The sequence below is a fragment of the Diorhabda carinulata genome, chromosome 11 (genome assembly GCF_026250575.1).
Source record: "Diorhabda carinulata isolate Delta chromosome 11, icDioCari1.1, whole genome shotgun sequence".
NCBI lineage: Eukaryota > Metazoa > Arthropoda > Insecta > Coleoptera > Chrysomelidae > Diorhabda > Diorhabda carinulata.
Window position 1 is genome coordinate 1,205,615 of NC_079470.1, and position 26,914 is coordinate 1,232,528.

Genomic DNA, 26,914 nt, shown 5'->3' on the forward strand with positions numbered 1-26,914 from the left:
AATCGACCTCAATGGGCTTCAATGGATGTTAATCGACGATATCTGACAAAGTTAGATGCAAACTCACTCAAATATATGAGAAATGTTGAAATTCGACTTTAAATTAGGAAGATAGACTTAGAAAATTTTCACTCAACACAAAGTGACAATCGACCTCAATGGGCTTCAATGGATGTTAATCGACGATATCTGACAAAGTTAGATGCAAACTCACTCAAATATATGAGAAATGTTGAAATTCGACTTTAAATTAGGAAGATAGACTTAGAAAATTTTCACTCAACACAAAGTGACAATCGACCTCAATAGGCTTCAATCAATGTTAATCGACGATATCTGACAAAGTTAGATGCAAACTCACTCAAATATATTAGAAATGTTGAAATTCGACTTCAAATTAGGAAGATAGACTTAGAAAATTTTCACTCAACACAAAGTGACAATCGACCTCAATGGGCTTCAATGGATGTTAATCGACGATATCTGACAAAGTTAGACGCAAACTCACTCAAATATATGAGAAATGTTGAAATTCGACTTTAAATTAGGAAGATAGACTTAGAAAATTTTCACTCAACACAAAGTGACAATCGACCTCAATGGGCTTCAATCAATGTTAATCGACGATATCTGACAAAGTTAGACGCAAACTCACTCAAATATATGAGAAATGTTGAAATTCGACTTTAAATTAGGAAGATAGACTTAGAAAATTTTCACTCAACACAAAGTGACAATCGACCTCAATGGGCTTCAATGGATGTTAATCGACGATATCTGACAAAGTTAGATGCAAACTCACTCAAATATATGAGAAATGTTGAAATTCGACTTTAAATTAGGAAGATAGACTTAGAAAATTTTCACTCAACACAAAGTGACAATCGACCTCAATGGGCTTCAATGGATGTTAATCGACGATATCTGACAAAGTTAGACGCAAACTCACTCAAATATATGAGAAATGTTGAAATTCGACTTTAAATTAGGAAGATAGACTTAGAAAATTTTCACTCAACACAAAGTGACAATCGACCTCAATGGGCTTCAATGGATGTTAATCGACGATATCTGACAAAGTTAGATGCAAACTCACTCAAATATATGAGAAATGTTGAAATTCGACTTTAAATTAGGAAGATAGACTTAGAAAATTTTCACTCAACACAAAGTGACAATCGACCTCAATGGGCTTCAATGGATGTTAATCGACGATATCTGACAAAGTTAGACGCAAACTCACTCAAATATATGAGAAATGTTGAAATTCGACTTCAAATTAGGAAGATAGACTTAGAAAATTTTCACTCAACACAAAGTGACAATCGACCTCAATGGGCTTCAATGGATGTTAATCGACGATATCTGACAAAGTTAGACGCAAACTCACTCAAATATATGAGAAATGTTGAAATTCGACTTCAAATTAGGAAGATAGACTTAGAAAATTTTCACTCAACACAAAGTGACAATCGACCTCAATGGGCTTCAATGGATGTTAATCGACGATATCTGACAAAGTTAGACGCAAACTCACTCAAATATATGAGAAATGTTGAAATTCGACTTTAAATTAGGAAGATAGACTTAGAAAATTTTCACTCAACACAAAGTGACAATCGACCTCAATGGGCTTCAATCAATGTTAATCGACGATATCTGACAAAGTTAGATGCAAACTCACTCGAATATATTAGAAATGTTGAAATTCGACTTCAAATTAGGAAGATAGACTTAGAAAATTTTCACTCAACACAAAGTGACAATCGACCTCAATGGGCTTCAATGGATGTTAATCGACGATATCTGACAAAGTTAGACGCAAACTCACTCAAATATATGAAAAATGTTGAAATTCGACTTTAAATTAGGAAGATAGACTTAGAAAATTTTCACTCAACACAAAGTGACAATCGACCTCAATGGGCTTCAATCAATGTTAATCGACGATATCTGACAAAGTTAGATGCAAACTCACTCAAATATATTAGAAATGTTGAAATTCGACTTCAAATTAGGAAGATAGACTTAGAAAATTTTCACTCAACACAAAGTGACAATCGACCTCAATGGGCTTCAATGGATGTTAATCGACGATATCTGACAAAGTTAGACGCAAACTCACTCAAATATATGAGAAATGTTGAAATTCGACTTTAAATTAGGAAGATAGACTTAGAAAATTTTCACTCAACACAAAGTGACAATCGACCTCAATGGGCTTCAATCAATGTTAATCGACGATATCTGACAAAGTTAGATGCAAACTCACTCAAATATATTAGAAATGTTGAAATTCGACTTCAAATTAGGAAGATAGACTTAGAAAATTTTCACTCAACACAAAGTGACAATCGACCTCAATGGGCTTCAATGGATGTTAATCGACGATATCTGACAAAGTTAGATGCAAACTCACTCGAATATATGAGAAATGTTGAAATTCGACTTTAAATTAGGAAGATAGACTTAGAAAATTTTCACTCAACACAAAGTGACAATCGACCTCAATGGGCTTCAATCAATGTTAATCGACGATATCTGACAAAGTTAGATGCAAACTCACTCAAATATATTAGAAATGTTGAAATTCGACTTCAAATTAGGAAGATAGACTTAGAAAATTTTCACTCATTACAAAGTGACAATCGACCTCAATGGGCTTCAATGGATGTTAATCGACGATATCTGACAAAGTTAGATGCAAACTCACTCAAATATATGAGAAATGTTGAAATTCGACTTTAAATTAGGAAGATAGACTTAGAAAATTTTCACTCAACACAAAGTGACAATCGACCTCAATGGGCTTCAATGGATGTTAATCGACGATATCTGACAAAGTTAGATGCAAACTCACTCAAATATATGAGAAATGTTGAAATTCGACTTTAAATTAGGAAGATAGACTTAGAAAATTTTCACTCAACACAAAGTGACAATCGACCTCAATGGGCTTCAATGGATGTTAATCGACGATATCTGACAAAGTTAGACGCAAACTCACTCAAATATATGAGAAATGTTGAAATTCGACTTCAAATTAGGAAGATAGACTTAGAAAATTTTCACTCAACACAAAGTGACAATCGACCTCAATGGGCTTCAATGGATGTTAATCGACGATATCTGACAAAGTTAGATGCAAACTCACTCAAATATATGAGAAATGTTGAAATTCGACTTTAAATTAGGAAGATAGACTTAGAAAATTTTCACTCAACACAAAGTGACAATCGACCTCAATGGGCTTCAATCAATGTTAATCGACGATATCTGACAAAGTTAGATGCAAACTCACTCGAATATATTAGAAATGTTGAAATTCGACTTCAAATTAGGAAGATAGACTTAGAAAATTTTCACTCAACACAAAGTGACAATCGACCTCAATGGGCTTCAATGGATGTTAATCGACGATATCTGACAAAGTTAGACGCAAACTCACTCAAATATATGAAAAATGTTGAAATTCGACTTTAAATTAGGAAGATAGACTTAGAAAATTTTCACTCAACACAAAGTGACAATCGACCTCAATGGGCTTCAATCAATGTTAATCGACGATATCTGACAAAGTTAGATGCAAACTCACTCAAATATATTAGAAATGTTGAAATTCGACTTCAAATTAGGAAGATAGACTTAGAAAATTTTCACTCAACACAAAGTGACAATCGACCTCAATGGGCTTCAATGGATGTTAATCGACGATATCTGACAAAGTTAGACGCAAACTCACTCAAATATATGAGAAATGTTGAAATTCGACTTTAAATTAGGAAGATAGACTTAGAAAATTTTCACTCAACACAAAGTGACAATCGACCTCAATGGGCTTCAATCAATGTTAATCGACGATATCTGACAAAGTTAGATGCAAACTCACTCAAATATATTAGAAATGTTGAAATTCGACTTCAAATTAGGAAGATAGACTTAGAAAATTTTCACTCAACACAAAGTGACAATCGACCTCAATGGGCTTCAATGGATGTTAATCGACGATATCTGACAAAGTTAGATGCAAACTCACTCGAATATATGAGAAATGTTGAAATTCGACTTTAAATTAGGAAGATAGACTTAGAAAATTTTCACTCAACACAAAGTGACAATCGACCTCAATGGGCTTCAATCAATGTTAATCGACGATATCTGACAAAGTTAGATGCAAACTCACTCAAATATATTAGAAATGTTGAAATTCGACTTCAAATTAGGAAGATAGACTTAGAAAATTTTCACTCATTACAAAGTGACAATCGACCTCAATGGGCTTCAATGGATGTTAATCGACGATATCTGACAAAGTTAGATGCAAACTCACTCAAATATATGAGAAATGTTGAAATTCGACTTTAAATTAGGAAGATAGACTTAGAAAATTTTCACTCAACACAAAGTGACAATCGACCTCAATGGGCTTCAATGGATGTTAATCGACGATATCTGACAAAGTTAGATGCAAACTCACTCAAATATATGAGAAATGTTGAAATTCGACTTTAAATTAGGAAGATAGACTTAGAAAATTTTCACTCAACACAAAGTGACAATCGACCTCAATGGGCTTCAATCAATGTTAATCGACGATATCTGACAAAGTTAGATGCAAACTCACTCAAATATATTAGAAATGTTGAAATTCGACTTCAAATTAGGAAGATAGACTTAGAAAATTTTCACTCAACACAAAGTGACAATCGACCTCAATGGGCTTCAATGGATGTTAATCGACGATATCTGACAAAGTTAGACGCAAACTCACTCAAATATATGAGAAATGTTGAAATTCGACTTTAAATTAGGAAGATAGACTTAGAAAATTTTCACTCAACACAAAGTGACAATCGACCTCAATGGGCTTCAATGGATGTTAATCGACGATATCTGACAAAGTTAGATGCAAACTCACTCAAATATATGAGAAATGTTGAAATTCGACTTCAAATTAGGAAGATAGACTTAGAAAATTTTCCCTCAACACAAAGTGACAATCGACCTCAATGGGCTTCAATCAATGTTAATCGACGATATCTGACAAAGTTAGATGCAAACTCACTCGAATATATTAGAAATGTTGAAATTCGACTTCAAATTAGGAAGATAGACTTAGAAAATTTTCACTCAACACAAAGTGACAATCGACCTCAATGGGCTTCAATGGATGTTAATCGACGATATCTGACAAAGTTAGACGCAAACTCACTCAAATATATGAGAAATGTTGAAATTCGACTTTAAATTAGGAAGATAGACTTAGAAAATTTTCACTCAACACAAAGTGACAATCGACCTCAATGGGCTTCAATGGATGTTAATCGACGATATCTGACAAAGTTAGATGCAAACTCACTCAAATATATGAGAAATGTTGAAATTCGACTTCAAATTAGGAAGATAGACTTAGAAAATTTTCCCTCAACACAAAGTGACAATCGACCTCAATGGGCTTCAATCAATGTTAATCGACGATATCTGACAAAGTTAGATGCAAACTCACTCGAATATATTAGAAATGTTGAAATTCGACTTCAAATTAGGAAGATAGACTTAGAAAATTTTCACTCAACACAAAGTGACAATCGACCTCAATGGGCTTCAATGGATGTTAATCGACGATATCTGACAAAGTTAGACGCAAACTCACTCAAATATATGAAAAATGTTGAAATTCGACTTTAAATTAGGAAGATAGACTTAGAAAATTTTCACTCAACACAAAGTGACAATCGACCTCAATGGGCTTCAATCAATGTTAATCGACGATATCTGACAAAGTTAGATGCAAACTAACTCAAATATATTAGAAATGTTGAAATTCGACTTCAAATTAGGAAGATAGACTTAGAAAATTTTCACTCAACACAAAGTGACAATCGACCTCAATGGGCTTCAATCAATGTTAATCGACGATATCTGACAAAGTTAGATGCAAACTCACTCGAATATATTAGAAATGTTGAAATTCGACTTCAAATTAGGAAGATAGACTTAGAAAATTTTCACTCAACACAAAGTGACAATCGACCTCAATGGGCTTCAATGGATGTTAATCGACGATATCTGACAAAGTTAGACGCAAACTCACTCAAATATATGAAAAATGTTGAAATTCGACTTTAAATTAGGAAGATAGACTTAGAAAATTTTCACTCAACACAAAGTGACAATCGACCTCAATGGGCTTCAATCAATGTTAATCGACGATATCTGACAAAGTTAGATGCAAACTCACTCAAATATATTAGAAATGTTGAAATTCGACTTCAAATTAGGAAGATAGACTTAGAAAATTTTCACTCAACACAAAGTGACAATCGACCTCAATGGGCTTCAATGGATGTTAATCGACGATATCTGACAAAGTTAGACGCAAACTCACTCAAATATATGAGAAATGTTGAAATTCGACTTTAAATTAGGAAGATAGACTTAGAAAATTTTCACTCAACACAAAGTGACAATCGACCTCAATGGGCTTCAATCAATGTTAATCGACGATATCTGACAAAGTTAGATGCAAACTCACTCAAATATATTAGAAATGTTGAAATTCGACTTCAAATTAGGAAGATAGACTTAGAAAATTTTCACTCAACACAAAGTGACAATCGACCTCAATGGGCTTCAATGGATGTTAATCGACGATATCTGACAAAGTTAGATGCAAACTCACTCGAATATATGAGAAATGTTGAAATTCGACTTTAAATTAGGAAGATAGACTTAGAAAATTTTCACTCAACACAAAGTGACAATCGACCTCAATGGGCTTCAATCAATGTTAATCGACGATATCTGACAAAGTTAGATGCAAACTCACTCAAATATATTAGAAATGTTGAAATTCGACTTCAAATTAGGAAGATAGACTTAGAAAATTTTCACTCATTACAAAGTGACAATCGACCTCAATGGGCTTCAATGGATGTTAATCGACGATATCTGACAAAGTTAGATGCAAACTCACTCAAATATATGAGAAATGTTGAAATTCGACTTTAAATTAGGAAGATAGACTTAGAAAATTTTCACTCAACACAAAGTGACAATCGACCTCAATGGGCTTCAATGGATGTTAATCGACGATATCTGACAAAGTTAGATGCAAACTCACTCAAATATATGAGAAATGTTGAAATTCGACTTTAAATTAGGAAGATAGACTTAGAAAATTTTCACTCAACACAAAGTGACAATCGACCTCAATGGGCTTCAATCAATGTTAATCGACGATATCTGACAAAGTTAGATGCAAACTCACTCAAATATATTAGAAATGTTGAAATTCGACTTCAAATTAGGAAGATAGACTTAGAAAATTTTCACTCAACACAAAGTGACAATCGACCTCAATGGGCTTCAATGGATGTTAATCGACGATATCTGACAAAGTTAGACGCAAACTCACTCAAATATATGAGAAATGTTGAAATTCGACTTTAAATTAGGAAGATAGACTTAGAAAATTTTCACTCAACACAAAGTGACAATCGACCTCAATGGGCTTCAATGGATGTTAATCGACGATATCTGACAAAGTTAGATGCAAACTCACTCAAATATATGAGAAATGTTGAAATTCGACTTCAAATTAGGAAGATAGACTTAGAAAATTTTCCCTCAACACAAAGTGACAATCGACCTCAATGGGCTTCAATCAATGTTAATCGACGATATCTGACAAAGTTAGATGCAAACTCACTCGAATATATTAGAAATGTTGAAATTCGACTTCAAATTAGGAAGATAGACTTAGAAAATTTTCACTCAACACAAAGTGACAATCGACCTCAATGGGCTTCAATGGATGTTAATCGACGATATCTGACAAAGTTAGACGCAAACTCACTCAAATATATGAGAAATGTTGAAATTCGACTTTAAATTAGGAAGATAGACTTAGAAAATTTTCACTCAACACAAAGTGACAATCGACCTCAATGGGCTTCAATGGATGTTAATCGACGATATCTGACAAAGTTAGATGCAAACTCACTCAAATATATGAGAAATGTTGAAATTCGACTTCAAATTAGGAAGATAGACTTAGAAAATTTTCCCTCAACACAAAGTGACAATCGACCTCAATGGGCTTCAATCAATGTTAATCGACGATATCTGACAAAGTTAGATGCAAACTCACTCGAATATATTAGAAATGTTGAAATTCGACTTCAAATTAGGAAGATAGACTTAGAAAATTTTCACTCAACACAAAGTGACAATCGACCTCAATGGGCTTCAATGGATGTTAATCGACGATATCTGACAAAGTTAGACGCAAACTCACTCAAATATATGAAAAATGTTGAAATTCGACTTTAAATTAGGAAGATAGACTTAGAAAATTTTCACTCAACACAAAGTGACAATCGACCTCAATGGGCTTCAATCAATGTTAATCGACGATATCTGACAAAGTTAGATGCAAACTAACTCAAATATATTAGAAATGTTGAAATTCGACTTCAAATTAGGAAGATAGACTTAGAAAATTTTCACTCAACACAAAGTGACAATCGACCTCAATGGGCTTCAATGGATGTTAATCGACGATATCTGACAAAGTTAGACGCAAACTCACTCAAATATATGAGAAATGTTGAAATTCGACTTTAAATTAGGAAGATAGACTTAGAAAATTTTCACTCAACACAAAGTGACAATCGACCTCAATGGGCTTCAATGGATGTTAATCGACGATATCTGACAAAGTTAGATGCAAACTCACTCGAATATATGAGAAATGTTGAAATTCGACTTTAAATTAGGAAGATAGACTTAGAAAATTTTCACTCATTACAAAGTGACAATCGACCTCAATGGGCTTCAATGGATGTTAATCGACGATATCTGACAAAGTTAGATGCAAACTCACTCAAATATATGAGAAATGTTGAAATTCGACTTTAAATTAGGAAGATAGACTTAGAAAATTTTCACTCAACACAAAGTGACAATCGACCTCAATGGGCTTCAATGGATGTTAATCGACGATATCTGACAAAGTTAGATGCAAACTCACTCAAATATATAAGAAATGTTGAAATTCGACTTTAAATTAGGAAGATAGACTTAGAAAATTTTCACTCAACACAAAGTGACAATCGACCTCAATGGGCTTCAATGGATGTTAATCGACGATATCTGACAAAGTTAGATGCAAACTCACTCAAATATATGAGAAATGTTGAAATTCGACTTTAAATTAGGAAGATAGACTTAGAAAATTTTCACTCAACACAAAGTGACAATCGACCTCAATGGGCTTCAATGGATGTTAATCGACGATATCTGACAAAGTTAGACGCAAACTCACTCAAATATATGAGAAATGTTGAAATTCGACTTTAAATTAGGAAGATAGACTTAGAAAATTTTCACTCAACACAAAGTGACAATCGACCTCAATGGGCTTCAATCAATGTTAATCGACGATATCTGACAAAGTTAGACGCAAACTCACTCAAATATATGAGAAATGTTGAAATTCGACTTTAAATTAGGAAGATAGACTTAGAAAATTTTCACTCAACACAAAGTGACAATCGACCTCAATGGGCTTCAATGGATGTTAATCGACGATATCTGACAAAGTTAGACGCAAACTCACTCAAATATATGAGAAATGTTGAAATTCGACTTTAAATTAGGAAGATAGACTTAGAAAATTTTCACTCAACACAAAGTGACAATCGACCTCAATGGGCTTCAATGGATGTTAATCGACGATATCTGACAAAGTTAGATGCAAACTCACTCAAATATATGAGAAATGTTGAAATTCGACTTTAAATTAGGAAGATAGACTTAGAAAATTTTCACTCAACACAAAGTGACAATCGACCTCAATGGGCTTCAATCAATGTTAATCGACGATATCTGACAAAGTTAGATGCAAACTCACTCGAATATATTAGAAATGTTGAAATTCGACTTCAAATTAGGAAGATAGACTTAGAAAATTTTCACTCAACACAAAGTGACAATCGACCTCAATGGGCTTCAATGGATGTTAATCGACGATATCTGACAAAGTTAGACGCAAACTCACTCAAATATATGAGAAATGTTGAAATTCGACTTTAAATTAGGAAGATAGACTTAGAAAATTTTCACTCAACACAAAGTGACAATCGACCTCAATGGGCTTCAATGGATGTTAATCGACGATATCTGACAAAGTTAGATGCAAACTCACTCAAATATATGAGAAATGTTGAAATTCGACTTTAAATTAGGAAGATAGACTTAGAAAATTTTCACTCAACACAAAGTGACAATCGACCTCAATGGGCTTCAATCAATGTTAATCGACGATATCTGACAAAGTTAGATGCAAACTCACTCGAATATATTAGAAATGTTGAAATTCGACTTCAAATTAGGAAGATAGACTTAGAAAATTTTCACTCAACACAAAGTGACAATCGACCTCAATGGGCTTCAATGGATGTTAATCGACGATATCTGACAAAGTTAGACGCAAACTCACTCAAATATATGAGAAATGTTGAAATTCGACTTTAAATTAGGAAGATAGACTTAGAAAATTTTCACTCAACACAAAGTGACAATCGACCTCAATGGGCTTCAATGGATGTTAATCGACGATATCTGACAAAGTTAGATGCAAACTCACTCAAATATATGAGAAATGTTGAAATTCGACTTAAAATTAGGAAGATAGACTTAGAAAATTTTCACTCAACACAAAGTGACAATCGACCTCAATGGGCTTCAATGGATGTTAATCGACGATATCTGACAAAGTAAGATGCAAACTCACTCAAATATATGAGAAATGTTGAAATTCGACTTTAAATTAGGAAGATAGACTTAGAAAATTTTCACTCAACACAAAGTGACAATCGACCTCAATGGGCTTCAATGGATGTTAATCGACGATATCTGACAAAGTTAGACGCAAACTCACTCAAATATATGAGAAATGTTGAAATTCGACTTCAAATTAGGAAGATAGACTTAGAAAATTTTCACTCAACACAAAGTGACAATCGACCTCAATGGGCTTCAATGGATGTTAATCGACGATACCTGACAAAGTTAGATGCAAACTCACTCAAATATATGAGAAATGTTGAAATTCGACTTTAAATTAGGAAGATAGACTTAGAAAATTTTCACTCAACACAAAGTGACAATCGACCTCAATGGGCTTCAATCAATGTTAATCGACGATATCTGACAAAGTTAGATGCAAACTCACTCGAATATATTAGAAATGTTGAAATTCGACTTCAAATTAGGAAGATAGACTTAGAAAATTTTCACTCAACACAAAGTGACAATCGACCTCAATGGGCTTCAATGGATGTTAATCGACGATATCTGACAAAGTTAGACGCAAACTCACTCAAATATATGAGAAATGTTGAAATTCGACTTTAAATTAGGAAGATAGACTTAGAAAATTTTCACTCAACACAAAGTGACAATCGACCTCAATGGGCTTCAATGGATGTTAATCGACGATATCTGACAAAGTTAGATGCAAACTCACTCGAATATATGAGAAATGTTGAAATTCGACTTTAAATTAGGAAGATAGACTTAGAAAATTTTCACTCAACACAAAGTGACAATCGACCTCAATGGGCTTCAATCAATGTTAATCGACGATATCTGACAAAGTTAGATGCAAACTCACTCAAATATATTAGAAATGTTGAAATTCGACTTCAAATTAGGAAGATAGACTTAGAAAATTTTCACTCATTACAAAGTGACAATCGACCTCAATGGGCTTCAATGGATGTTAATCGACGATATCTGACAAAGTTAGATGCAAACTCACTCAAATATATGAGAAATGTTGAAATTCGACTTTAAATTAGGAAGATAGACTTAGAAAATTTTCACTCAACACAAAGTGACAATCGACCTCAATGGGCTTCAATGGATGTTAATCGACGATATCTGACAAAGTTAGATGCAAACTCACTCAAATATATGAGAAATGTTGAAATTCGACTTTAAATTAGGAAGATAGACTTAGAAAATTTTCACTCATTACAAAGTGACAATCGACCTCAATGGGCTTCAATGGATGTTAATCGACGATATCTGACAAAGTTAGATGCAAACTCACTCAAATATATGAGAAATGTTGAAATTCGACTTTAAATTAGGAAGATAGACTTAGAAAATTTTCACTCAACACAAAGTGACAATCGACCTCAATGGGCTTCAATCAATGTTAATCGACGATATCTGACAAAGTTAGATGCAAACTCACTCAAATATATTAGAAATGTTGAAATTCGACTTCAAATTAGGAAGATAGACTTAGAAAATTTTCACTCAACACAAAGTGACAATCGACCTCAATGGGCTTCAATGGATGTTAATCGACGATATCTGACAAAGTTAGATGCAAACTCACTCGAATATATGAGAAATGTTGAAATTCGACTTTAAATTAGGAAGATAGACTTAGAAAATTTTCACTCAACACAAAGTGACAATCGACCTCAATGGGCTTCAATCAATGTTAATCGACGATATCTGACAAAGTTAGATGCAAACTCACTCAAATATATTAGAAATGTTGAAATTCGACTTCAAATTAGGAAGATAGACTTAGAAAATTTTCACTCATTACAAAGTGACAATCGACCTCAATGGGCTTCAATGGATGTTAATCGACGATATCTGACAAAGTTAGATGCAAACTCACTCAAATATATGAGAAATGTTGAAATTCGACTTTAAATTAGGAAGATAGACTTAGAAAATTTTCACTCAACACAAAGTGACAATCGACCTCAATGGGCTTCAATGGATGTTAATCGACGATATCTGACAAAGTTAGATGCAAACTCACTCAAATATATGAGAAATGTTGAAATTCGACTTTAAATTAGGAAGATAGACTTAGAAAATTTTCACTCAACACAAAGTGACAATCGACCTCAATGGGCTTCAATCAATGTTAATCGACGATATCTGACAAAGTTAGATGCAAACTCACTCAAATATATTAGAAATGTTGAAATTCGACTTCAAATTAGGAAGATAGACTTAGAAAATTTTCACTCAACACAAAGTGACAATCGACCTCAATGGGCTTCAATGGATGTTAATCGACGATATCTGACAAAGTTAGACGCAAACTCACTCAAATATATGAGAAATGTTGAAATTCGACTTTAAATTAGGAAGATAGACTTAGAAAATTTTCACTCAACACAAAGTGACAATCGACCTCAATGGGCTTCAATCAATGTTAATCGACGATATCTGACAAAGTTAGACGCAAACTCACTCAAATATATGAGAAATGTTGAAATTCGACTTTAAATTAGGAAGATAGACTTAGAAAATTTTCACTCAACACAAAGTGACAATCGACCTCAATGGGCTTCAATGGATGTTAATCGACGATATCTGACAAAGTTAGATGCAAACTCACTCAAATATATGAGAAATGTTGAAATTCGACTTTAAATTAGGAAGATAGACTTAGAAAATTTTCACTCAACACAAAGTGACAATCGACCTCAATGGGCTTCAATGGATGTTAATCGACGATATCTGACAAAGTTAGACGCAAACTCACTCAAATATATGAGAAATGTTGAAATTCGACTTTAAATTAGGAAGATAGACTTAGAAAATTTTCACTCAACACAAAGTGACAATCGACCTCAATGGGCTTCAATGGATGTTAATCGACGATATCTGACAAAGTTAGATGCAAACTCACTCAAATATATGAGAAATGTTGAAATTCGACTTTAAATTAGGAAGATAGACTTAGAAAATTTTCACTCAACACAAAGTGACAATCGACCTCAATGGGCTTCAATGGATGTTAATCGACGATATCTGACAAAGTTAGACTCAAACTCACTCAAATATATGAGAAATGTTGAAATTCGACTTCAAATTAGGAAGATAGACTTAGAAAATTTTCCCTCAACACAAAGTGACAATCGACCTCAATGGGCTTCAATCAATGTTAATCGACGATATCTGACAAAGTTAGATGCAAACTCACTCGAATATATTAGAAATGTTGAAATTCGACTTCAAATTAGGAAGATAGACTTAGAAAATTTTCACTCAACACAAAGTGACAATCGACCTCAATGGGCTTCAATGGATGTTAATCGACGATATCTGACAAAGTTAGACGCAAACTCACTCAAATATATGAAAAATGTTGAAATTCGACTTTAAATTAGGAAGATAGACTTAGAAAATTTTCACTCAACACAAAGTGACAATCGACCTCAATGGGCTTCAATCAATGTTAATCGACGATATCTGACAAAGTTAGATGCAAACTCACTCAAATATATTAGAAATGTTGAAATTCGACTTCAAATTAGGAAGATAGACTTAGAAAATTTTCACTCAACACAAAGTGACAATCGACCTCAATGGGCTTCAATGGATGTTAATCGACGATATCTGACAAAGTTAGACGCAAACTCACTCAAATATATGAGAAATGTTGAAATTCGACTTTAAATTAGGAAGATAGACTTAGAAAATTTTCACTCAACACAAAGTGACAATCGACCTCAATGGGCTTCAATCAATGTCAATCGACGATATCTGACAAAGTTAGATGCAAACTCACTCAAATATATTAGAAATGTTGAAATTCGACTTCAAATTAGGAAGATAGACTTAGAAAATTTTCACTCAACACAAAGTGACAATCGACCTCAATGGGCTTCAATGGATGTTAATCGACGATATCTGACAAAGTTAGATGCAAACTCACTCGAATATATGAGAAATGTTGAAATTCGACTTTAAATTAGGAAGATAGACTTAGAAAATTTTCACTCAACACAAAGTGACAATCGACCTCAATGGGCTTCAATCAATGTTAATCGACGATATCTGACAAAGTTAGATGCAAACTCACTCAAATATATTAGAAATGTTGAAATTCGACTTCAAATTAGGAAGATAGACTTAGAAAATTTTCACTCATTACAAAGTGACAATCGACCTCAATGGGCTTCAATGGATGTTAATCGACGATATCTGACAAAGTTAGATGCAAACTCACTCAAATATATGAGAAATGTTGAAATTCGACTTTAAATTAGGAAGATAGACTTAGAAAATTTTCACTCAACACAAAGTGACAATCGACCTCAATGGGCTTCAATGGATGTTAATCGACGATATCTGACAAAGTTAGATGCAAACTCACTCAAATATATGAGAAATGTTGAAATTCGACTTTAAATTAGGAAGATAGACTTAGAAAATTTTCACTCAACACAAAGTGACAATCGACCTCAATGGGCTTCAATGGATGTTAATCGACGATATCTGACAAAGTTAGATGCAAACTCACTCAAATATATGAGAAATGTTGAAATTCGACTTTAAATTAGGAAGATAGACTTAGAAAATTTTCACTCAACACAAAGTGACAATCGACCTCAATGGGCTTCAATCAATGTTAATCGACGATATCTGACAAAGTTAGATGCAAACTCACTCAAATATATTAGAAATGTTGAAATTCGACTTCAAATTAGGAAGATAGACTTAGAAAATTTTCACTCAACACAAAGTGACAATCGACCTCAATGGGCTTCAATGGATGTTAATCGACGATATCTGACAAAGTTAGATGCAAACTCACTCAAATATATGAGAAATGTTGAAATTCGACTTTAAATTAGGAAGATAGACTTAGAAAATTTTCACTCAACACAAAGTGACAATCGACCTCAATGGGCTTCAATGGATGTTAATCGACGATATCTGACAAAGTTAGACGCAAACTCACTCAAATATATGAGAAATGTTGAAATTCGACTTTAAATTAGGAAGATAGACTTAGAAAATTTTCACTCAACACAAAGTGACAATCGACCTCAATGGGCTTCAATCAATGTTAATCGACGATATCTGACAAAGTTAGACGCAAACTCACTCAAATATATGAGAAATGTTGAAATTCGACTTTAAATTAGGAAGATAGACTTAGAAAATTTTCACTCAACACAAAGTGACAATCGACCTCAATGGGCTTCAATGGATGTTAATCGACGATATCTGACAAAGTTAGACGCAAACTCACTCAAATATATGAGAAATGTTGAAATTCGACTTTAAATTAGGAAGATAGACTTAGAAAATTTTCACTCAACAAAGTGACAATCGACCTCAATGGGCTTCAATGGATGTTAATCGACGATATCTGACAAAGTTAGATGCAAACTCACTCAAATATATGAGAAATGTTGAAATTCGACTTTAAATTAGGAAGATAGACTTAGAAAATTTTCACTCAACACAAAGTGACAATCGACCTCAATGGGCTTCAATCAATGTTAATCGACGATATCTGACAAAGTTAGATGCAAACTCACTCGAATATATTAGAAATGTTGAAATTCGACTTCAAATTAGGAAGATAGACTTAGAAAATTTTCACTCAACACAAAGTGACAATCGACCTCAATGGGCTTCAATGGATGTTAATCGACGATATCTGACAAAGTTAGACGCAAACTCACTCAAATATATGAGAAATGTTGAAATTCGACTTTAAATTAGGAAGATAGACTTAGAAAATTTTCACTCAACACAAAGTGACAATCGACCTCAATGGGCTTCAATCAATGTTAATCGACGATATCTGACAAAGTTAGACGCAAACTCACTCAAATATATGAGAAATGTTGAAATTCGACTTTAAATTAGGAAGATAGACTTAGAAAATTTTCACTCAACACAAAGTGACAATCGACCTCAATGGGCTTCAATGGATGTTAATCGACGATATCTGACAAAGTTAGATGCAAACTCACTCAAATATATGAGAAATGTTGAAATTCGACTTTAAATTAGGAAGATAGACTTAGAAAATTTTCACTCAACACAAAGTGACAATCGACCTCAATGGGCTTCAATGGATGTTAATCGACGATATCTGACAAAGTTAGATGCAAACTCACTCAAATATATGAGAAATGTTGAAATTCGACTTTAAATTAGGAAGATAGACTTAGAAAATTTTCACTCAACACAAAGTGACAATCGACCTCAATGGGCTTCAATGGATGTTAATCGACGATATCTGACAAAGTTAGATGCAAACTCACTCAAATATATGAGAAATGTTGAAATTCGACTTTAAATTAGGAAGATAGACTTAGAAAATTTTCACTCAACACAAAGTGACAATCGACCTCAATGGGCTTCAATCAATGTTAATCGACGATATCTGACAAAGTTAGATGCAAACTCACTCAAATATATTAGAAATGTTGAAATTCGACTTCAAATTAGGAAGATAGACTTAGAAAATTTTCACTCAACACAAAGTGACAATCGACCTCAATGGGCTTCAATGGATGTTAATCGACGATATCTGACAAAGTTAGATGCAAACTCACTCAAATATATGAGAAATGTTGAAATTCGACTTTAAATTAGGAAGATAGACTTAGAAAATTTTCACTCAACACAAAGTGACAATCGACCTCAATGGGCTTCAATGGATGTTAATCGACGATATCTGACAAAGTTAGACGCAAACTCACTCAAATATATGAGAAATGTTGAAATTCGACTTTAAATTAGGAAGATAGACTTAGAAAATTTTCACTCAACACAAAGTGACAATCGACCTCAATGGGCTTCAATCAATGTTAATCGACGATATCTGACAAAGTTAGACGCAAACTCACTCAAATATATGAGAAATGTTGAAATTCGACTTTAAATTAGGAAGATAGACTTAGAAAATTTTCACTCAACACAAAGTGACAATCGACCTCAATGGGCTTCAATGGATGTTAATCGACGATATCTGACAAAGTTAGACGCAAACTCACTCAAATATATGAGAAATGTTGAAATTCGACTTTAAATTAGGAAGATAGACTTAGAAAATTTTCACTCAACACAAAGTGACAATCGACCTCAATGGGCTTCAATGGATGTTAATCGACGATATCTGACAAAGTTAGATGCAAACTCACTCAAATATATGAGAAATGTTGAAATTCGACTTTAAATTAGGAAGATAGACTTAGAAAATTTTCACTCAACACAAAGTGACAATCGACCTCAATGGGCTTCAATCAATGTTAATCGACGATATCTGACAAAGTTAGATGCAAACTCACTCGAATATATTAGAAATGTTGAAATTCGACTTCAAATTAGGAAGATAGACTTAGAAAATTTTCACTCAACACAAAGTGACAATCGACCTCAATGGGCTTCAATGGATGTTAATCGACGATATCTGACAAAGTTAGACGCAAACTCACTCAAATATATGAGAAATGTTGAAATTCGACTTTAAATTAGGAAGATAGACTTAGAAAATTTTCACTCAACACAAAGTGACAATCGACCTCAATGGGCTTCAATGGATGTTAATCGACGATATCTGACAAAGTTAGATGCAAACTCACTCAAATATATTAGAAATGTTGAAATTCGACTTCAAATTAGGAAGATAGACTTAGAAAATTTTCACTCAACACAAAGTGACAATCGACCTCAATGGGCTTCAATGGATGTTAATCGACGATATCTGACAAAGTTAGACGCAAACTCACTCAAATATATGAGAAATGTTGAAATTCGACTTTAAATTAGGAAGATAGACTTAGAAAATTTTCACTCAACACAAAGTGACAATCGACCTCAATGGGCTTCAATGGATGTTAATCGACGATATCTGACAAAGTTAGATGCAAACTCACTCAAATATATGAGAAATGTTGAAATTCGACTTTAAATTAGGAAGATAGACTTAGAAAATTTTCACTCAACACAAAGTGACAATCGACCTCAATGGGCTTCAATGGATGTTAATCGACGATATCTGACAAAGTTAGATGCAAACTCACTCAAATATATTAGAAATGTTGAAATTCGACTTCAAATTAGGAAGATAGACTTAGAAAATTTTCACTCAACACAAAGTGACAATCGACCTCAATGGGCTTCAATGGATGTTAATCGACGATATCTGACAAAGTTAGATGCAAACTCACTCAAATATATGAGAAATGTTGAAATTCGACTTTAAATTAGGAAGATAGACTTAGAAAATTTTCACTCAACACAAAGTGACAATCGACCTCAATGGGCTTCAATGGATGTTAATCGACGATATCTGACAAAGTTAGACGCAAACTCACTCAAATATATGAGAAATGTTGAAATTCGACTTCAAATTAGGAAGATAGACTTAGAAAATTTTCACTCAACACAAAGTGACAATCGACCTCAATGGGCTTCAATGGATGTTAATCGACGATACCTGACAAAGTTAGATGCAAACTCACTCAAATATATGAGAAATGTTGAAATTCGACTTTAAATTAGGAAGATAGACTTAGAAAATTTTCACTCAACACAAAGTGACAATCGACCTCAATGGGCTTCAATCAATGTTAATCGACGATATCTGACAAAGTTAGATGCAAACTCACTCGAATATATTAGAAATGTTGAAATTCGACTTCAAATTAGGAAGATAGACTTAGAAAATTTTCACTCAACACAAAGTGACAATCGACCTCAATGGGCTTCAATGGATGTTAATCGACGATATCTGACAAAGTTAGACGCAAACTCACTCAAATATATGAGAAATGTTGAAATTCGACTTTAAATTAGGAAGATAGACTTAGAAAATTTTCACTCAACACAAAGTGACAATCGACCTCAATGGGCTTCAATCAATGTTAATCGACGATATCTGACAAAGTTAGACGCAAACTCACTCAAATATATGAGAAATGTTGGAATTCGACTTTAAATTAGGAAGATAGACTTAGAAAATTTTCACTCAACACAAAGTGACAATCGACCTCAATGGGCTTCAATGGATGTTAATCGACGATATCTGACAAAGTTAGATGCAAACTCACTCAAATATATTAGAAATGTTGAAATTCGACATCAAATTAGGAAGATAGACTTAGAAAATTTTCACTCAACACAAAGTGACAATCGACCTCAATGGGCTTCAATGGATGTTAATCGACGATATCTGACAAAGTTAGATGCAAACTCACTCAAATATATGAGAAATGTTGAAATTCGACTTTAAATTAGGAAGATAGACTTAGAAAATTTTCACTCAACACAAAGTGACAATCGACCTCAATGGGCTTCAATGGATGTTAATCGACGATATCTGACAAAGTTAGACGCAAACTCACTCAAATATATGAGAAATGTTGAAATTCGACTTCAAATTAGGAAGATAGACTTAGAAAATTTTCACTCAACACAAAGTGACAATCGACCTCAATGGGCTTCAATGGATGTTAATCGACGATATCTGACAAAGTTAGATGCAAACTCACTCAAATATATGAGAAATGTTGAAATTCGACTTTAAATTAGGAAGATAGACTTAGAAAATTTTCACTCAACACAAAGTGACAATCGACCTCAATGGGCTTCAATCAATGTTAATCGACGATATCTGACAAAGTTAGATGCAAACTCACTCGAATATATTAGAAATGTTGAAATTCGACTTCAAATTAGGAAGATAGACTTAGAAAATTTTCACTCAACACAAAGTGACAATCGACCTCAATGGGCTTCAATGGATGTTAATCGACGATATCTGACAAAGTTAGACGCAAACTCACTCAAATATATGAGAAATGTTGAAATTCGACTTTAAATTAGGAAGATAGACTTAGAAAATTTTCACTCAACACAAAGTGACAATCGACCTCAATGGGCTTCAATCAATGTTAATCGACGATATCTGACAAAGTTAGACGCAAACTCACTCAAATATATGAGAAATGTTGAAATTCGACTTTAAATTAGGAAGATAGACTTAGAAAATTTTCACTCAACACAAAGTGACAATCGACCTCAATGGGCTTCAATGGATGTTAATCGACGATATCTGACAAAGTTAGATGCAAACTCACTCAAATATATGAGAAATGTTGAAATTCGACTTTAAATTAGGAAGATAGACTTAGAAAATTTTCACTCAACACAAAGTGACAATCGACCTCAATGGGCTTCAATGGATGTTAATCGACGATATCTGACAAAGTTAGATGCAAACTCACTCAAATATATGAGAAATGTTGAAATTCGACTTTAAATTAGGAAGATAGACTTAGAAAATTTTCACTCAACACAAAGTGACAATCGACCTCAATGGGCTTCAATGGATGTTAATCGACGATATCTGACAAAGTTAGACGCAAACTCACTCAAATATATGAGAAATGTTGAAATTCGACTTCAAATTAGGAAGATAGACTTAGAAAATTTTCACTCAACACAAAGTGACAATCGACCTCAATGGGCTTCAATGGATGTTAATCGACGATACCTGACAAAGTTAGATGCAAACTCACTCAAATATATGAGAAATGTTGAAATTCGACTTTAAATTAGGAAGATAGACTTAGAAAATTTTCACTCAACACAAAGTGACAATCGACCTCAATGGGCTTCAATCAATGTTAATCGACGATATCTGACAAAGTTAGATGCAAACTCACTCGAATATATTAGAAATGTTGAAATTCGACTTCAAATTAGGAAGATAGACTTAGAAAATTTTCACTCAACACAAAGTGACAATCGACCTCAATGGGCTTCAATGGATGTTAATCGACGATATCTGACAAAGTTAGACGCAAACTCACTCAAATATATGAGAAATGTTGAAATTCGACTTTAAATTAGGAAGATAGACTTAGAAAATTTTCACTCAACACAAAGTGACAATCGACCTCAATGGGCTTCAATGGATGTTAATCGACGATATCTGACAAAGTTAGATGCAAACTCACTCGAATATATGAGAAATGTTGAAATTCGACTTTAAATTAGGAAGATAGACTTAGAAAATTTTCACTCAACACAAAGTGACAATCGACCTCAATGGGCTTCAATCAATGTTAATCGACGATATCTGACAAAGTTAGATGCAAACTCACTCAAATATATTAGAAATGTTGAAATTCGACTTCAAATTAGGAAGATAGACTTAGAAAATTTTCACTCATTACAAAGTGACAATCGACCTCAATGGGCTTCAATGGATGTTAATCGACGATATCTGACAAAGTTAGATGCAAACTCACTCAAATATATGAGAAATGTTGAAATTCGACTTTAAATTAGGAAGATAGACTTAGAAAATTTTCACTCAACACAAAGTGACAATCGACCTCAATGGGCTTCAATGGATGTTAATCGACGATATCTGACAAAGTTAGATGCAAACTCACTCAAATATATGAGAAATGTTGAAATTCGACTTTAAATTAGGAAGATAGACTTAGAAAATTTTCACTCATTACAAAGTGACAATCGACCTCAATGGGCTTCAATGGATGTTAATCGACGATATCTGACAAAGTTAGATGCAAACTCACTCAAATATATGAGAAATGTTGAAATTCGACTTTAAATTAGGAAGATAGACTTAGAAAATTTTCACTCAACACAAAGTGACAATCGACCTCAATGGGCTTCAATGGATGTTAATCGACGATATCTGACAAAGTTAGATGCAAACTCACTCAAATATATGAGAAATGTTGAAATTCGACTTTAAATTAGGAAGATAGACTTAGAAAATTTTCACTCAACACAAAGTGACAATCGACCTCAATGGGCTTCAATCAATGTTAATCGACGATATCTGACGAAGTTAGATGCAAACTCACTCAAATATATTAGAAATGTTGAAATTCGACTTCAAATTAGGAAGATAGACTTAGAAAATTTTCACTCAACACAAAGTGACAATCGACCTCAATGGGCTTCAATGGATGTTAATCGACGATATCTGACAAAGTTAGATGCAAACTCACTCAAATATATGAGAAATGTTGAAATTCGACTTTAAATTAGGAAGATAGACTTAGAAAATTTTCACTCAACACAAAGTGACAATCGACCTCAATGGGCTTCAATGGATGTTAATCGACGATATCTGACAAAGTTAGACGCAAACTCACTCAAATATATGAGAAATGTTGAAATTCGACTTCAAATTAGGAAGATAGACTTAGAAAATTTTCACTCAACACAAAGTGACAATCGACCTCAATGGGCTTCAATGGATGTTAATCGACGATACCTGACAAAGTTAGATGCAAACTCACTCAAATATATGAGAAATGTTGAAATTCGACTTTAAATTAGGAAGATAGACTTAGAAAATTTTCACTCAACACAAAGTGACAATCGACCTCAATGGGCTTCAATCAATGTTAATCGACGATATCTGACAAAGTTAGATGCAAACTCACTCGAATATATTAGAAATGTTGAAATTCGACTTCAAATTAGGAAGATAGACTTAGAAAATTTTCACTCAACACAAAGTGACAATCGACCTCAATGGGCTTCAATGGATGTTAATCGACGATATCTGACAAAGTTAGACGCAAACTCACTCAAATATATGAGAAATGTTGAAATTCGACTTTAAATTAGGAAGATAGACTTAGAAAATTTTCACTCAACACAAAGTGACAATCGACCTCAATGGGCTTCAATCAATGTTAATCGACGATATCTGACAAAGTTAGACGCAAACTCACTCAAATATATGAGAAATGTTGGAATTCGACTTTAAATTAGGAAGATAGACTTAGAAAATTTTCACTCAACACAAAGTGACAATCGACCTCAATGGGCTTCAATGGATGTTAATCGACGATATCTGACAAAGTTAGATGCAAACTCACTCAAATATATTAGAAATGTTGAAATTCGACATCAAATTAGGAAGATAGACTTAGAAAATTTTCACTCAACACAAAGTGACAATCGACCTCAATGGGCTTCAATGGATGTTAATCGACGATATCTGACAAAGTTAGATGCAAACTCACTCAAATATATGAGAAATGTTGAAATTCGACTTTAAATTAGGAAGATAGACTTAGAAAATTTTCACTCAACACAAAGTGACAATCGACCTCAATGGGCTTCAATGGATGTTAATCGACGATATCTGACAAAGTTAGACGCAAACTCACTCAAATATATGAGAAATGTTGAAATTCGACTTCAAATTAGGAAGATAGACTTAGAAAATTTTCACTCAACACAAAGTGACAATCGACCTCAATGGGCTTCAATGGATGTTAATCGACGATATCTGACAAAGTTAGATGCAAACTCACTCAAATATATGAGAAATGTTGAAATTCGACTTTAAATTAGGAAGATAGACTTAGAAAATTTTCACTCAACACAAAGTGACAATCGACCTCAATGGGCTTCAATCAATGTTAATCGACGATATCTGACAAAGTTAGATGCAAACTCACTCGAATATATTAGAAATGTTGAAATTCGACTTCAAATTAGGAAGATAGACTTAGAAAATTTTCACTCAACACAAAGTGACAATCGACCTCAATGGGCTTCAATGGATGTTAATCGACGATATCTGACAAAGTTAGACGCAAACTCACTCAAATATATGAGAAATGTTGAAATTCGACTTTAAATTAGGAAGATAGACTTAGAAAATTTTCACTCAACACAAAGTGACAATCGACCTCAATGGGCTTCAATCAATGTTAATCGACGATATCTGACAAAGTTAGACGCAAACTCACTCAAATATATGAGAAATGTTGAAATTCGACTTTAAATTAGGAAGATAGACTTAGAAAATTTTCACTCAACACAAAGTGACAATCGACCTCAATGGGCTTCAATGGATGTTAATCGACGATATCTGACAAAGTTAGATGCAAACTCACTCAAATATATGAGAAATGTTGAAATTCGACTTTAAATTAGGAAGATAGACTTAGAAAATTTTCACTCAACACAAAGTGACAATCGACCTCAATGGGCTTCAATGGATGTTAATCGACGATATCTGACAAAGTTAGATGCAAACTCACTCAAATATATGAGAAATGTTGAAATTCGACTTTAAATTAGGAAGATAGACTTAGAAAATTTTCACTCAACACAAAGTGACAATCGACCTCAATGGGCTTCAATGGATGTTAATCGACGATATCTGACAAAGTTAGACGCAAACTCACTCAAATATATGAGAAATGTTGAAATTCGACTTCAAATTAGGAAGATAGACTTAGAAAATTTTCACTCAACACAAAGTGACAATCGACCTCAATGGGCTTCAATGGATGTTAATCGACGATACCTGACAAAGTTAGATGCAAGCTCACTCAAATATATGAGAAATGTTGAAATTCGACTTTAAATTAGGAAGATAGACTTAGAAAATTTTCACTCAACACAAAGTGACAATCGACCTCAATGGGCTTCAATCAATGTTAATCGACGATATCTGACAAAGTTAGATGCAAACTCACTCGAATATATTAGAAATGTTGAAATTCGACTTCAAATTAGGAAGATAGACTTAGAAAATTTTCACTCAACACAAAGTGACAATCGACCTCAATGGGCTTCAATGGATGTTAATCGACGATATCTGACAAAGTTAGACGCAAACTCACTCAAATATATGAGAAATGTTGAAATTCGACTTTAAATTAGGAAGATAGACTTAGAAAATTTTCACTCAACACAAAGTGACAATCGACCTCAATGGGCTTCAATGGATGTTAATCGACGATATCTGACAAAGTTAGATGCAAACTCACTCGAATATATGAGAAATGTTGAAATTCGACTTTAAATTAGGAAGATAGACTTAGAAAATTTTCACTCAACACAAAGTGACAATCGACCTCAATGGGCTTCAATCAATGTTAATCGACGATATCTGACAAAGTTAGATGCAAACTCACTCAAATATATTAGAAATGTTGAAATTCGACTTCAAATTAGGAAGATAGACTTAGAAAATTTTCACTCATTACAAAGTGACAATCGACCTCAATGGGCTTCAATGGATGTTAATCGACGATATCTGACAAAGTTAGATGCAAACTCACTCAAATATATGAGAAATGTTGAAATTCGACTTTAAATTAGGAAGATAGACTTAGAAAATTTTCACTCAACACAAAGTGACAATCGACCTCAATGGGCTTCAATGGATGTTAATCGACGATATCTGACAAAGTTAGATGCAAACTCACTCAAATATATGAGAAATGTTGAAATTCGACTTTAAATTAGGAAGATAGACTTAGAAAATTTTCACTCATTACAAAGTGACAATCGACCTCAATGGGCTTCAATGGATGTTAATCGACGATATCTGACAAAGTTAGATGCAAACTCACTCAAATATATGAGAAATGTTGAAATTCGACTTTAAATTAGGAAGATAGACTTAGAAAATTTTCACTCAACACAAAGTGACAATCGACCTCAATGGGCTTCAATGGATGTTAATCGACGATATCTGACAAAGTTAGATGCAAACTCACTCAAATATATGAGAAATGTTGAAATTCGACTTTAAATTAGGAAGATAGACTTAGAAAATTTTCACTCAACACAAAGTGACAATCGACCTCAATGGGCTTCAATCAATGTTAATCGACGATATCTGACAAAGTTAGATGCAAACTCACTCAAATATATTAGAAATGTTGAAATTCGACTTCAAATTAGGAAGATAGACTTAGAAAATTTTCACTCAACACAAAGTGACAATCGACCTCAATGGGCTTCAATGGATGTTAATCGACGATATCTGACAAAGTTAGATGCAAACTCACTCAAATATATGAGAAATGTTGAAATTCGACTTTAAATTAGGAAGATAGACTTAGAAAATTTTCACTCAACACAAAGTGACAATCGACCTCAATGGGCTTCAATGGATGTTAATCGACGATATCTGACAAAGTTAGACGCAAACTCACTCAAATATATGAGAAATGTTGAAATTCGACTTTAAATTAGGAAGATAGACTTAGAAAATTTTCACTCAACACAAAGTGACAATCGACCTCAATGG